Genomic DNA, 16,156 nt, shown 5'->3' on the forward strand with positions numbered 1-16,156 from the left:
ATATTTAGAGGTTTTCTTTTTTATTTTCGGAAACAATGTTAAGAAACAGCTGGGGAAGAGAAAAGGTGCAAATACATATGGGATGAATGATGAGCGGCTCCGAAAGAAGGGCTAGGGTAACTAATTTAGATTTCTTGGCCAATTTGGAGCCCATCTCTTTACAGCTAAAATGTCGAGGAAGGTTAACGTTTAATCTGCGACTCTCTAATTGCGTGAAAATAAATTCAAACTCTATTAAAGTCTGTAAAAATTTGAGAAGTCGTCTCGTTATTTGCTTAAAGATTACATCGTAAAAATCTTTCTATTCCCAATTACTCAAAGACTTCATTTCGATATTTCCATTCGTCAAAGACTTATTAGAAATCTATAATTAACCAAATATCCAACAGATATTCTGAAACACCCGATATTTGTGTGCCGATATGTCTAACAGTGCCGGTGGTTACCATGTCGCTATAGTCTGGGGATAGTAGGTCTCTAGCGGGTTGAGAATAGAGATGCTGCGAGAAACGGCAAAGGAGAGGTGATCAGAGGGATGGATACCGCTGAGGATCTCCGGGCAATGAGGATAGATGATACGGGCCGGCCTAACTCATCTTGCACTCTCGATGAGCGCGGTAAGATAGTCCTCTTGGCCACTCTTGCAATTAGTCGGAGACTATTTAACTATGTACGTGCCGACGCTACGGTCAATTAAATATAGCAGACCGCTACACGTAGGACTCGCATACAACTTCTAATTATTTTTTATGCTAATGAACAGCAGCGGTGCGCATGCGTGATTGCGACGCTATAAAATTAAACACAGTCACAATCGATTCTCCCTCCTTCAGGTATCATTTGAGCGAAATGTTTCAAAAGCAAATAAAATTAATTGCACTTATTTATGTAATCTAAATAAGAAATTTTTTATATTAAATCTTTAATATCTTTTTTTGTTAAAAATTATTGCAATTATGATATTTATTTTAGGCTCTGAAAATGTAATTGTTAAGTTGTTATTGGATATTTTAATAATTAGATATTATCGAAGGTTTAGTAACGCGTATTAAGCCCTTCCGTGGAAGCAATATTCGAATTGGTGTCAGGTGCATTATTCTCATTATGCTGCTGCCAACTCCTGTAGAAGGTATCACGAGAACTTTGGCACTTTATCGAACATTGACGTAGTCGCTTGAGCGGTCGCTGTATCAGTGAACGATTATGCCAATAACGTGTACCAAGCTTCCCGCAGCGCTTTCATTTCAGGAAAAATGAATTTTCTAGTAGTCGAAAAGTCTGTGGAAAAGAAAAAAACAAAAAATCTGCGAAACTCTACGTTGCGTTGGCATTCAGAGCTAAAAAATATTACATATTATAAGGAACAAAGAGTATAAACATAATATTAAATATTACTAGTTGTATTTCTACAATGACTAACAGAGAATATAAAAAAAATAAATTAAATATAATATAGGATTAATAATTATAGCGAAACATGTGATTGTCCCCTGAATTCTCGAACGTTTTTCGGATATTCCATAATGACCAAATACATTATTTTGTCTAGTTTATTTTCTTCGTTCCTCATATTTAGAGGTTTTCTTTTTTATTTTCGGAAACAATGTTAAGAAACAGCTGGGGAAGAGAAAAGGTGCAAATACATATGGGATGAATGATGAGCGGCTCCGAAAGAAGGGCTAGGGTAACTAATTCGCACGATAATTACAAAGGTCGAAAGATACGAGTGGAAAATGACGCAACATAAAGATCCTTAATAGTATCTCACAACCGCAGTATAGAGACATGAGATATTGTATCGTCACGATAGCTAGTAATTACGATAAAGCTTAATATTTTTCGCAGGATATGGGGTTACGTGATTTGTGTAATTAATCCACGCAAAAAACAGTCTGAAAATATTATTGCGCATTTTTTTTTAAAAGAGAAACGGCTTAATGTTCAAATTCAAGTATAGAATTATATTATACAATGATATTTCTAAATTTATTATTGTGCGGTACGTTCTTTCTTTAATTATACACAATGTGAATATTATTACTATTCTGAATGTAATGAAATATTTCCATTGGAAAATTCCATTGCAATATTGAATATAATTATTTTATATTTAGCACAAGAAGAGAGATACATTACTTTTTAATTTAATAATGCAAATTTCATGTTTCTCTGCAGCTATTTTATCTTTCTTCGTATATTTTATATAACAATTAAAAATTTTTTATTTCATTAGAATTTTGTATCTTACAATAGTTATTTGTAAAAATAGTTTAATACACACACATTATTTTACAATATTATATATTTGATAAATAATATTATTATAATATCTATTTATTTCATTATTTTATTGAAATTTATTTATAACTAACTTTCGGTGTGACTGTGAGATAGGCAGAGCTCAATGTATTCATCATCGTTTTAAAGACCCTTTCTATATTAAAGCGCAGTTAGAATACATAAACCTTATGGAGAGAAAGGTTAACTGAAAGGAAGGCAGATATATGGCATGTATTATATATCATAAAATGATTAATGGCCGAAATAATAGCTAGAGTTTAACAGCTTTAACGGACGATCAAGGTAGGGGCCTCGAAGCAAATTAGTCTTGAGTGGTGACCCCATTGGTGTCCCGAAAGTTTGATTAATTGTCAACAAGTTGATGCAACAATGGTTTCTCTTGTCAGCTTGACCGTATTTCATATTTCAATCACGCGAGAGAGAGATAAGTCGTGTATTTTTTATCTTTAAGTCTTAATTATTACAAGAGAAGCTAAATTTCTTAGACTAGAATAAATATTTTATAAAGTTCCTGAAAGACAAAATTTGCGAAAAAAATTTGTTACTTCCTTTTATAGTTTCTTTTTTTCTTTATTTCTTTCTCGATTAAATTGTTAATTGAATCCAATACAAAAGTTACGTTATTTAAATTCAATTTAATAATTCAGTTCACGAAAGAAACGAAAATTAATTTTTTAGTTTCTTTAACTATGTAATTGTATTTTTAAAATTACTGCCATAATGAATTTACTGCAAAATCAGGACAAACATAATTTAAGAGATAAAAATATAAAAAGCAAATTTAAAACTGTCAGTATTTAATGAAATTAAACAATTTCAAGCAGGAATAGAACGCATTTCTTTCAAGTCTCGTGTTAAATAAAAAAATAATATGCAATTGAACAAAAAACAAAGGAACGATAAATCAGATTTCCGTTTTAGAATAATTGATGACGAAGCGAGTGATTATTGTCGACGTTCTAATAACTTAACTCGATAAATAAGAGGAAATATACTATTTTTAGCAGATAAATTGAAAACTGCACATCGAAAAGCAAATGCACGAATAGCACGCAACAAACTTGTGAGCGTGCGAAGTATTTCTTTGAAATTTGAAATTGGTATGCCATTCGCATTCGTGTCGCGAGATCTTCTGGATTAACAGCCGAACAATGTGACAATGCTTTTTTATTCGTTGAGACGAAAACGACAAACGCGCGCGTTTTTGATACCAGCCGTAAAACGAGCGACGAAGCATGAATTGTACATGAACCAACGATTTTGCGGCGCCATCGTTACTTTAAATGTCGAAAATTGCATTTATCATTTAACGTTGCTACTCGTACATAAAGTCTGCGCACAATATTCGTGATGTGAATATAGTATTATATATTTCTTAATTGTTATGCAGTTTTTATTTTACTTATTTATATTGGCATTGTGTCATTTGCTGTTGTTTACTATCGAAGGTATTCAAAGCACTTTAAATCGTAGTTTTCAATGCCCCAAATTTTATTTTATTCTAAAATTCATTTTTTGTAATATATAAATTATCAAGTAATACCCTCGTTCTCTATTTTGTTTAATTGCAAAATGTAAGATTAATTATTTTAACTTTGTCATCTTAATAAATGTCAAGAGTATAAATCCTGAATATTAAGTGATAATTATATAATAATTAATTAATTTATGCTTACATACAGCACATTTTGTAATTCTATATTACATATATCACATGGATACAATGCATTAATAATTGTATTTATTGTACAAATTAAATTAAAGCATCATCCTTTTTAATTGCTAAATTTCTACATTGCTACAATCTCAGCGTAAAATAGAATTCCTGAAATCCAATGTCGTAACACTGGAAACTACGATTTCAAGTGTTTCGGCTATCTTCCATAGTAAACAGTAGTATGTTGCATAATCGCAGGCAGGATACGAGCAAACGTGCAATCAAAACTGCTTCTCGAAGTGCATTTGGACTATCACATGATGGTTCTCTATATCACCCAACGGCAATATGCTGTTCTAGCAATATTACGAACAGTTGTTCATATATGCTCGTATCTTGCTTATTTGTATATTATTTTATGTAGTTTTCTAGATTCAGTTAGACTAAAAATTATCATAAGTGTTATTTTGCATTAATAGATCTTTCTCTCTTTCTCTTTCCACGCGTCGACAAAAGCAGAAATCTGATGAAACGTTCGTTATTTCCGCCGAGACTAAGCGACTTCCTCTGCGGCGCTTGGTTTCCCGATTCTCCGCAACTACATTATTAGAAATTCATGCAACGTACTAATATACATGCCGATATGTAGTGTTCAACAAAATAATATTTGTAGTGATTAAGATAAATTGTTTATGAATTTATAAACACTCATAAAGATAATTATCTGTTTTGATCGAGAGTGATATTTCAAAGATTTTTCTAATAATATCGGAGAAGAGAAAAACAATTTTATAACGAGATATTGCAAATATTTTTCTTTTTTTAAGATTATTAAATGCATTTTATATCAAAAAAAAATTTTTCGTTTTTAATAATATTGTTTTAAAAAACTATTTATATACGTAAAAATAAAATAGTTTACACACACATATACACATGTATATATAATTCTTTATAAATACATGTTTCATATTTTAGATATATAGCTGATGAGTATTCACAGTTGAGAGATTAAATAATAATAAGAAAACCATATGTATGGTACGTTTAAAAAATGCTTAAAAAATTAATTAATTTAACTTTATATTGAAAAGCTCCACAGATATCGCTTTATAAATTTAATATTATATTAACTAGCATAATAATGCAAGATGTGAGATGCTAGAACACATATTTACTGGCATATGATATTCAGAAAGCACGATTTCGTGCTTTTTGGAATGCGAAGCGAAAACACCGCGCTATTTCTTCCTATAGGCAATTCTTATGCTTGGCAAGAGAGTGTAATTGACATCGCAGTTCGCGATACGTTAGTATGCGAAGATAGCTATTATAAATGTAAAGCGCATGTATAATACACCGGGAAATCTTGATGTGCATCTCTGCTGGTGTGCTATAACATCGAGATTCGAGTCTTAATGGATCCCGGGCCATTTATAGTGCTATCTACGCGTAACAGTATCATCATTGTTGGATCCGCTTAGTCGCGAGTGACTCGATTACCCGGATTGTCGCGATGAGGGGAAAGGTGAAAGGAGAATCCTTGAATTAATCAACGGTATGCAAGCTCGGTGTAGTTCGACGTCTTTCGGAGCAGAAACGCGATTTCCTCGCAGGCGGAAATCCGCACGACGATACTTTCCTCAAGTGCACGGGGAAATTGATACAACTCTCGCTGAGCTAAGAGCTTCTTCGCGTGTCGGTGCTTCGAGACGTTACGTGACAAAGAGACGCGGGTGCATCAAAATACGATTAAGATAAATAGCGTCTTGTAAAACTTGTGTTTAACACATGTAATAAATTAAGAATGGATAAATATTGAAGAAAATATTGAAAGAATAAATATTGCGAAGAAAGAGAGAGAGAGAGAGAGAAAATTATTATTTATTTTAAAGACGTGAAGAAACATTAAAATGCCTCGAGATGATTAGCACGTTGTAAGTTATAACGCCATGTAAAAATTACGTAAAATACAAAATTATAGTAATCAAATACAAACGTAATTGTCTATCACCTATGTTTTATTCATAAGTTTGCAGATTTCAATAACTAACAGACCGATAATGACAGTTTGTTCCAGACGTGTGAATAATTAGTGAAATCCGCAAGCACGATTGACTAATTAATTGCTTGAAATGCACAGTCGACTATAGGGTGCGCAAAACATTTCGACGATGCTTGACTTCGATAGTTTGGTAACGTTAAATTTGTTTGCGTCAAACGGCGCAATTCGGTATGTCAAATATTGAACGATTAAAATATCTTCAACTGCTGACTCCATTTGTGGAAAGGTAAAGGGTATAATAGAGCCAGTTTCCAGTATCGATTCGCTCAATATAATCAGACTAAATGTGGATTAATCGAATGATAAGCTATTATGCATATTCTGCATATTATGTTCAATTTAAGATTTGAATGGCAAAAGATATCATCAAAAAATAATTTAGAAGTTGCGTGTAAAATAGGAAATATCTTATGTGCTTTATGTTCCCAAAATATATAATAATAATGGTTATAATAACCGAGTAAAGAATATGTAGTTATAGCAATTTTCATTTATAATATAGTTTTTCAATTAAAATTCAAATTATTTAATAATGTTAAATGCTAAGTGGTCTTCAAATTTAAGATAAAAATGTCAGTTTTCCTTTTTGCAGACAAAAATTTTGCCAAAAAATCTCGTATAAAATAGTTTAAAGATTCTAATGCTTTCATTTTTCTAAATGCTCACCGACTAAATCAGATTTTGCTGTTTTCTTCCTTGTTCTTTTTTTTTCTCCTTTCTTTTTCACACATTACATGACAGAATATATACGTACAGTAGATCCCATATAACGCGGGAGATACATTCTATATTCCACATTATATAATTCTGTCTTATATAATAGTCATATGTTGTATAAAAATCGAAAATATGTTATAAAAAAAAAATAAAAAATTTTTTCCAAATATAAAATTTATCTACCGTATTATATGGAGCAAATTTAACGTGTTATACAAGGTTTGTCCTAATATTTTTATCGATTATTATATCAAAGAAGCTATTGCGCTATACAAAGATTTATTGTAATTAAATATTTAAATTAGATAAATCGTTCTGGTAAAGTCGTAACTTATAATTACCGGTAAATATTGGCATTATTGAGTTCAGTCTTCCATTCAATACGTTAGAAATTCATGCAACTGTCCGAACGGATTTCAATATTGTTACTTATAGCCATTATTTCCATTGTTCATTTGTGTGTAATGTTTATCGCCATTTCTGTGTAATTTTGATTTGACACTGCTTATTATATATTTCTAATAATTATATAATAAAAATTTAATGTTATATTATGTGAAAGCTCATTTAATATAATTAATCGAACAATTGAATTATTTATGTTGATAATATTCCATACATATTCATATACTAAAGATAATTTGTATTAAAGTATATTACGTGTTTCAAATTAAATTTGATCTTTTATCTCATGTTAAGAGTACGTATACAGTAAAAAGCTAATGTTTTCATCAAATATTATTGACTATAAGATTCTAGCACAATTATTATGAATTTCATTAAATAACAGATTGAATCTTATAAAAATTCAGTCAGATCGAGTCGTTAGTTTTAAAAACCCAACAAGCTGTTGTACTTTTTTACGTGGCTTCTTTTAGATTGCTCAATATCCTTGACTGTTAAAGTAACTTTTTAATTTACTGCCATAAAACTTCAAACTCAGCTGTTTTGGGAAGATAAAAATATTCGTGAGATTTTCTGCTATCATCAAAATTTCTCAAAAATGATTTGTTTCTTTATTTTATTTATTATTTCTATTCCACACAAATTATAACGACATTAATTATTTAAAACAAATTAAAAATATTTTTGGATACTTTTACATTTACAATTAATATTTTTTTCTTTCATATTTAATTTCAAACTTTTTACTGCAAATTAAAATTACTCGGTAATATACTTTAGCTTGCAAAAAAACATTAAATACGCTGTCAATGTGATCATGTTCTGATGATTTAACAATATCGTGATACATTATTTCTCTTGTTAGTGCAGTTCCTATATAATGATTAGTTCTCTTACCATCTGCCATCGCAAATGCAATTTTCCGAGTGATGTTCCACAGAAAAATTATGAGGTGTCGCAATTGGATATCCTGGCCTCTTCAAATATTTTTTCTGTGAAAACTAAGAGGATACGACGGGTCGATACTATAATCAGGTTGGATAATCGAAAAAACAACGATTCTATTTCACATGATCCACACATGTCGCATAGTCCGATGTGCACGTACAGTGATCGAACATATATACGGTTGATCCTTCTCGCATAGAGTCAATCCCGTTACGGTAATCCGCAAGAGGCTAACTCGACGCAAGGAAAGAAATCAGGCATGTATGAAAGCGATGAAAGCATTTGGTTCTCATAAATAAAAGATATAAGAAATTATGAAATTTAAAAATGTAATATATCGGGGTATAATCTTTTATATTTCTTTTTATAATAATATTTTATAAAAATTGTTCTCCTTATTAGTAGAATTAATTTATCATTCTTTAATTATGAGAATTTTATTTTATTTATTTTAACTAAACACAGTTATTTTCTTAATTTTTTCTTAATAATTATTAAAAATAAATATCACTAATTTTAAATAATAATTAGTAATTTTATTGTAATTGTTGAGAGACAATGCAATGAGTCACAATTACTCCATTTGTGTTTTTTTACACACACTTCAGTTTTATTTGAATCTGTCAATTAACTTAAAGATAACTCAAAAGAAAAGATTTGCTTTCTTTTGGAGGCATAAATTGTTGAAAAGTATATAATTCAGCTTTAAAAAGTTATAAATCGTGCAAATTTTAAGACATTTCTAATACTTGCGATGTTGAAAGGAATCGTTAAAAAAATATTTGTTTTTTCTTTAAGTTATACAAAAATCGATCTAGTTTTTGCTGTTCATGAGCGAACTATCTCGATTAATAACAGCGCGTTTCTTAACTTTCATTTAGTTACATTAACCGCTCCATCCTGCCAAGATGTTGGCGCTAGAAAGGAAACTACGGCGGATCGATCAACGGGAATTAATGCATTTTCGAAGGGGCCCGTCAGCGCCTATTTACATTTTATTAAAACCGCCAGCCGTCGATGTCCAAATATAAATCCAAATTCAAAGCGGTATTGCGAATTCCGCGGTCTGCAACCACCGAGCCTGACTGCGCGCGATGATGCGGATGCAGATATGCCGGCGGCGGCGGTGGTTGATCCGCGCACAGCTATCTCCAGACGCCGGTTACATCGTAAAGCCGAAACTGCATTCCGTTATCTCGTCGACCGCCCCCTGCCTTTCCACTCTTCTCTTCTCTTTCCGAATAGCCTTTTCTGCCTGGATCCTTCCGGTGATGTATCCGCGCGCGAACAGACTTGTTTACAACTACATCAACCGTAAATGCGAGTACAAGTGTTCTCTCCCTATCATTATCCGGAAAATTGATGATTTTAATTCTCTGTTCGCTTTTTAAGTTTGTCGAATGGAGGAAATCTTTGATACAATTTGATATTCGTAAATATTAACTTCACAAACAAATAAAAAATATTTTTATAAGGTTTAATTCTAACAGAGTATTAATATAATTTTATTAAAAAGCCTATCTTAAATTCTGCTTTTGAAAATACATGTCTTAACATAATTCGTTTTCCAGATAAATGTTAATACATCAATCAAGTTTCTAGATCAATGCTGATTTGATTTATCAAAATATTTTATTATTTTATAGAAAATATGATTGTTTAAAATTTTAAAAATAATAGCACACGCGCACGATTTTCTATTTCAAGCCACAGGCTAAATTGTGAACTGTATCATAATTCTTTTCGCACTACATCATGATAGCTGCGGTGTTGTTTACACGTTGACGCGCGATCCGTCAAATTATATGTCAGATTGAAAGTACCCTTCAGCGTGAATTGCATTTTCTTGACTTTCGAGAGAACTTGTGTCAAGATTCTTCTAGATTCTAGAGAGATTCTTCTTGAGAAAGGAAAGAAATTGTCAGTTCGCTGCGCTTTATTTGAAACTTGTTTCCTATCTTAGAAAAATTGTTCAAAATGCACGCTCAGAGATTCTCCATATTAAATAAGTTGATATCTCTCTATGTAAATTTTTTTTCTATTTTTTACTTTTCATAAGATAAAAAATGCTGTTAATGCATAACAAACTAATACTATTGCAATATAAAATCTTGCGTATTATTCATATTTTTTTTTTTTATACTCCAAATAATCTTTTTAGAGTTTACGAAATTACTAAGCTTAAAGCTTATAACGAGAATTATGGAAAACACGCAAAGAATATAGATCACCATATTAAGATTCTTTTCGACTTTAAGACCGATACTGATTCTTACTCGTGCAAGAAACTATTCGTTCTCGATCAGTCGCAGCGAGACTGCTCTCTTTATTTAAAGGCAGCTAACACGAAAGGAAAAGGAAGCCGCGGATGTAAGGCAGCAAGTATTTGCACGGAGCATTAGCCTTAAATCCTTAATCGACAGTCCCATTAAGGCTTGGATGTTTAAGGCACGGAATGTGCATGTCGGTGCATTAATCCCGCGGAAACGCATTTTTCAATGTTCGGCCGCTAATTTATTTAACCGCAAAGTGCTGGCGCGAGGACTATGCTAATGCTCATTAATATGCATTAACGGTTGATCCCCCTCCCCCTCCTCCCCCCTCTCCCAGCTCTTTCAATAATCCCGAGTCAGAACTCCGTATTCGATCCGACATCGATAATTTGATTATTTCTCATAAGTAAGTAATATCGGATAGTCTGCACGTATTGCTGGATTATAATATCATGTTATCAATATGTGTGCAAAGATTTTGATCCCCATTAATACTTAAAATAGTCTACGAAATATTATTTGTTTATTAAAATTAGAATTAATAATATATTATATAATATATATAATATCGGCATTTATATTTTACTATTTTAATATATTTTATATTTTTTTAATTTGCATAATTAAAAATTGTTGTAAGAGAAAAATATGTTGAGAAATTCTTAATGACTGAATGTTTCCTGACATTATGTAAATTTTTCTGCTTCCTGCTTGCCGCACCTTTTCGAGCCATATAAACGTCATAATTAAATCACTGTCCATTCGCGCGCTCTTGCACGAAATAAGTCGGCGCGCCTTCTGCAGCGACTATTAATGCTTTTACGTTTGCTATAAAATACGGTGGATACGCTGGTAAATGAGGGCTAATGATCGTGGATTGTTTTTCAAAATGCGATTTTTCAAATATGATTCACAAATCGTCTATGATGTTCCGAATTAAATCAAAAGATTCGTTCATGATTTAAATGTTTAAATATACTGACGTAAGAACATGCGACATGAGAGATATATAATCTGTCTAAATCTTTATCTTGATATTTACAGAAAGTGTCCTTCTTCCATTTCCATACACGCTTGTCATCTTCTTCTTACAGATCCGCAATCGCCGATTGATGACAATTGACTGATTGCCGGTGAAATCTTCTATTATGAAGTATGTATGGAAATTGAATGGACATTCAAAACGCGATTTATAAACACTGAGGTAAACATTGCATGCCACACGTAGAAGCCAGTAAATCAATCATGATACTAACGTACAAAAATTTTGTTTTTTTACTCAGTATGGTATGTTCTATAATATATGTACCATATAAATATTGAATGTTTTTTTTTAACAGCCTGTAAATTATTTAGTAATAGACGCGTTTCGATGATATTCTAACAATAAGTCTAAAGTAATTTATTATATTTAAAATTTCATTAGTATAATCTTAGTGTACATATCGTTAGCTGTCGAGTTTTAAATGATTGATTATTAGCAATCGTTAACTTTCGATGCAGCACGGAACATTAAACGTGTTGCTGCGTAACGGTCGTTAAAATGTGACTATTAATGAAACATTAGCGGAACCGTTTAATTCGCAGCGCTCCGGTGAACGAAATAATTGGGTTGATCGTGTCTGGGATGGCAGAGCCATTAACGGTATATTTATGCCTCTGCGAGACATACCGGAAAATACAACGTCTTCGTGAGATAATGGTCCTGCCATTCCTATCCATTCCTTTACAGGTCGGGACCTATACGAGGGAAGAAAGGAGACACAATTTTCCAATAGGCCATCCAAAACGACGCCGCCGACCGCGTTCTAGAAACGTCTTTAGTACGCTGTATGTCAGGACATTAGACAACGAGGCGTCATGAAATCGTGATCTTCCAATAAGCGTAAATTCGTCCACCGGCAATGAAGATGCTGGGACGAGCGACAAATGCACTTTCAATGAAGTTTTACGTTCTCTCGACGAAATAGCAATTTACTATCTACTTCGTCGCGAACAAAGTCGCACTAAAAACCAAATAAAATAATTTGCAGAAAAATTCGTCGCAATGTTTTTCTCTCTTTCTTCAATATCTTATTTTAATTATAAATTTATTTCTCATTTTTATATGAATTTTGCTCTTCTTCATCTCGTTAGAATTTTTAAATTTTGATGGAGTAAATGTAATGAAGAAAAAACTTAATAAAAACAAATTTTTTGAAGAGCATTATACACACGTAACAATAATAAAATAATCCAAACCGTATAAGAGAGTGTTCAGTAACGTGAGCTTTTTGCTCTATCGATGGTTGAAAAGTTGTACCTCCGTGATAAGTTATAATGAGATCTGCATGTATCAAATTGCACTTAAACTTATTTAATGCTTTTAATGCTTCTCAAGAGCCACTGTGAGAAATTTATCTCGTAGCCCTTCAAAGAAAACTTTCATAGCCTTCAAATGCTTTAGAATTCGAACTTGTTAATGAGATTCAGAAGTTGGATGATAACTTTGGCCTCGAATGTACTCGATGAAATCGTAGAACAAATCGCATTTTTTTTTTAAAATCTTATTGTTTGCCATTGTATTAAATTCGTAACGCGAATGATAGTATAGAATATCAGCATCGTCGTGACATTTACATCTGAATATCGCGGAGGGTAGTAGTTTCTCGTTTCGACGTAAAGAGAAAATTTATTTTACGATCGTACTTCCGTCGGATAGTAATTTATGTGCTGGCACAAACGAGCAGAAAATTCACGTACTTATGTTTTCAAAGGCCCACGGAATATAAAGAACGCGGTTCTATAATTAATTTTAAATATATCAATAATAATTTATCAATTAGTGGCGTGTGTGTGTGTGTTTGTCTGCAATATTAATTCTCAATATCAATATATTTTAAAATAAACATAAAAGCTAAAATTCAATGTTTCATAATTAAATAATGTGTTTTCTCTTTTGTTTTAAAATAAGAATAATATAAAACGCACTCGCATTTAGTTATTGATTTAGGTGAATGTACATGTATCAATAACATACAATATTTATTATAATATCTAACACTTCTCTATATGTGCGTACATATTATATATAAGGACGCATAATATAGGAACTCCATTTCCGCAATTCCAGCGAACGGTAAGTCGAGATCCTTCTCCTCTTCAGAAAAGCTCCGGAAATGCTTATTTTACGGCAGAGCGTCATAAAGACACGATCCATCAATGAGCATAAAACTCTCGACTTCGGTGCCGTAACCCGTCTGGTAATAAATACAGATGAAGCGAAAAGAAAGAGAGAGAGAGAGAGAGAGAGAGCAGCGTTTTATCTCGCTCGCTTTTTTCTGGTCAACCAAGAGACTTCTGCAATCGTAAGTCGCGAACTTCGTCACACACCCGCACATCACATAGAATCTCTCTTGATTCTTCTCGGATCGCATCGCAGTTACTTTATTCCGATTACCGTATTCCCTCGAGAAATCGTGGGGACATTTAGAAAAAAAGTGTCGCCGTTGAAGCGACGCTTTTACGATTATTCGCGCCCTCCTAACTTCTTCCACAACTCTCTACTATTAGAATCCTTATCAACTTATATCAATAATTACTATAATTATGTGTGATAAAAAATCAGAAATATTATAACAATAGATATTATTATTTTAATGAATAGAATGATACAAAAAAGTTTTAGCTAATAAATTACTGTTGAACTTTGAAGATACTATAGCTGAAAATTTACGGTTATGGGACTATCTAATGTCTATTGCCTGTTCCCCATAGTATTCCTTCTCTAGTATAAACTATAGCTATAATTTACTAGGATGCAGTGTACTCTCTTGTGCTTTCTCTCCTACATAGATAATAAAATATTAATGCACACAAATTATTATCGAATAATATGATAATATTTATATCTATACAGACAGCTTTCTTTCAATGAAATTGATGTTTTATTCTATCATAAATCTAAAGAAAATAAAATTTATAAAGTTACACATTTATATTTATCTGTCTTTTTATATATGCACTTAAGGAATATCTCCGATATCGCTATAATGATGTCATTACTAATCTAGATGCAAGAAAAACATAAGCTAATATTTTGAGATGTTCCAATGTATGTCTTCTTGTGTTTCTCCAGCAAGCTTTTTATGAGTTAAGCCAGATGACTTATGTTTGTCTGACCTCTTTCAGATTTTCCTTTTAAATCTCTCAGCGCAAAAACAGGAAAATTAAATGTTGACAACGATGACAACAAATTCATGACTGTAAGCTGGTTCTCGTAACGCTAATCTAATCCGATTATTCAATTTATGATTATAGATAGAAGGATATATATTTTAATTAATATTTTTAATCAATTATCTTACGTATTTTTAAATATTATATATATGTTGCAGCACTTTCATTAAGAAATGCATTATAAAGAATAAAAGTTGTAAAGGGGGTAGAGAGGGGCTTGTTTCTGCGAAAACATTCTCTTCTTCGCAGATAACTTTTTAATCCTAAGGTAATACAGAGAGATACTTTCTGTGCTGGAATTCATTCTCGCATAGCAAACAAGTAGAATTGGTCTGTTTATACTGCTTTATAACCGTTAGAATCTTTACTCTGATACTCTTAAAAATGCATTCAACATTGCTAGTTTTCATGCAAAATACACTTAATAATGCTTAATGCGCATTTGATATTTAACGAATTTATGCGTATTTTAAACTAATTTTTGTTTAGTTCTCAGGGGAATCTGTTTTTAAAAATTACTCGGAGATATTAAAAAATATGTGACTTTTTAAACTATTTTATATATTATACATAAACTAATAGATATTTTCTTAACTAACACAATAAGTAAAATACATATCACATTTTTTATCTTTCTTATTTTTATAAGAGAATCTTATCGTCTCTCGAACTATATATAATAACGAGCTATTATATACTTCAAGATAAATTTACTCTTTGCTATAGCTTGCCTTCGTTTCGGTACACTTCATTAAAGAACAATTAAATGTTCGCCTTTGAAGAAGTGAGAAATGAAAAAAGATCTACAATACATAACTCTCTCATTTTTCTTCTCGGAAGCTCTTTTATTCTTTGCTTTAATATCTGAGAGATATTGAAACTGCAAGTATTTGAAGACGGTCTTGATGTGGCGAGATTTAATGAACCAAGACACAGAAGTTTCTTTGTGTATGCAAAGAAATGTTGTCATTAATGAACACGATGAAATGAAATCGAATTCCATTATCCGACTACAAATGCAAAGAGTTTCTGTTTTTTCTGTAGTTTTGGTTACGCGGAAAATGAAACTTTTTGTGATTGTAAATATAATTTGTTACTGCTATGGAAAATTCTGTAAAGAAATAATAAGATGCACTTGACTGGATGTTTTTGCAAATATGTATATAGATTTGAGTAATTTTTTATTTGCATTCCATAGTTAATCTTGCTGATACTTAATTTTCAGTAGTGTCAAATCGTGGGTTCTTCATGGACATTTGTCGGCGAGTGAAAATTTAATCAGAACTGCGACGAACGTAGCGCTAATTACTCCATTTTCCGTTAATTATTCCGAGTTGCGCAATCCAGATTACTCCTGGAGATATCGTTAATTTCGACTTCGATAAGCCATGCTTGCCAATGTCATGATTGCAACTTTAATGTAAAAAATTTATCTGCATAATTTGATTTAATGATTAAAAATATATGAAACAATTAATTTGTATTTTAAATAACTAGAAATTTTATATAATATAAAGTGAGTCTTTTTTCGAAAATCTCCCTCTCGTGCTATTTATCTTATACTATGCTGTA

This window comes from Formica exsecta, unplaced genomic scaffold (assembly GCF_003651465.1).
Source record: "Formica exsecta isolate Colony F162 unplaced genomic scaffold, ASM365146v1 scaffold262, whole genome shotgun sequence".
Taxonomy (NCBI): Eukaryota; Metazoa; Arthropoda; class Insecta; order Hymenoptera; family Formicidae; genus Formica; species Formica exsecta.